Genomic DNA, 1,459 nt, shown 5'->3' with positions numbered 1-1,459 from the left:
AAAAAGAAAAAAAAAACACTTACCACCTAATAAGTGCCAGGCACTGTGCTTGACCCTGAAATACAACGGTGGTTATGGTTGACAATAAATATGGTTTGAATGGTTGAATGAGGGAAAGAATGAAAAAGTAAGTTGTGACATAATAAAAAGTAGATTTGTTCTTTGTCCCTAGTTCCTGGCACAAAGCTCTCCAAGCCCTTACAGTTTCCTGAGCGATATTGTCATGGTGGAATGAGCGGCCAGAGGGGAAATGAAGGCAGGGCCCTCACCATTACAATCTGACCAAGAACTTAGTATGGGAGGCTAAAAGCAAAAGCTCACACGTTGACCCAGAAATCCTGAGCCTGGTCCGATTAGGCTGCCAGGTGTCCCAAACAACAAGTGAACTATGATAGTGCAGGAGGGGGGTCGCCCTGGAAAGTCTGTGTGTATCATCTCCACTAGCTGGGAACAGGAAAACCTTGAGACTGTGTCTTCATCCCAAGGCCTGGATGGGGGGGAAGGGGAGGGGTCCACAGTGCCCAAAGAGAAGCCCCCTAAAACAACTTTGGTTAACTGCCTGCCTCCTGTCACGTATGCAACATGAATAAATAGAGTCTGGAGCAAGAAAAGGATTCGGGCTAAGAGACTCTCACCCATACCTACGTTTGGGTAGTCACGTCTCCCCCAGAAGGCTGGCACTACCTTTACCTGCCACTCAAAATGTAACTTCTTCACCCCCACCCCACCCCACCAAATATATAAGTCCTCAGAACAAAGGTCTCTCTCTCTCTCTCTCTCTCTCTCTCTCTCTCTCTCTCTCTCTCTCTCTCTCTCCCATGGCTCTCTTGTCACACGAGGGATCCCTGGCCAGCCGACCTCTGGCCGGTGACTCCTGCCCACTTCTCTGCTGGCCACCTGACTTCTAGCCACCTATTCTTTGACCACCCTTGCTCTAGCCACCCTTGCTTGTGCTTTCCTATTAGAACTTAGCATTAATAATCTTTGCCTGCATACTAGTAGGCTCACTGACCTGTAATTCTTTACTGCATCAACAAGAAGAACCGAGTTTCTGGGAGTTTGTCCCGTAATATACGGTGCTGTGACTCAGACAGTAACTCCGATCTCCCCCTTTGTGTCCAGCCATTTGGAACTCAGTGAACACAGTCTCTCACCTTTCGGGTAAAGGAGATGCTGCACTGTGGGGGTAGGACACTCAAACATGCTAGGCCTGTGTTTGGAGGTAGAAACAATGAAATTTGGAATGAGTGTTCAGGTTCTGCCCGGGCTCCAAGAACAAAAGAGGAACCTCCTCCCTCTGGCCTCAGTTCTCGGGTGTCCCTCCTTGAGTGGGGGGGGGGCCTTGCCGAGGTGTCTGAGGTCAATCCGAAATATGTGTAGGGGCCTCATAGGGAACTCCCATCACCCACCACCCTTAGCCTTTTCTGCCTCTAAACCTGGCCAGAAGAAAAGTCAGTTT

The sequence above is a fragment of the Phyllostomus hastatus genome, unplaced genomic scaffold (genome assembly GCF_019186645.2).
Source record: "Phyllostomus hastatus isolate PE091 unplaced genomic scaffold, TTU_PhHast_1.1 phas_contig_27, whole genome shotgun sequence".
Classification (NCBI taxonomy): Eukaryota; Metazoa; Chordata; class Mammalia; order Chiroptera; family Phyllostomidae; genus Phyllostomus; species Phyllostomus hastatus.
The sequence above is the reverse complement of the archived record's forward strand: the minus strand, read 5'-3'. Positions refer to the sequence as shown.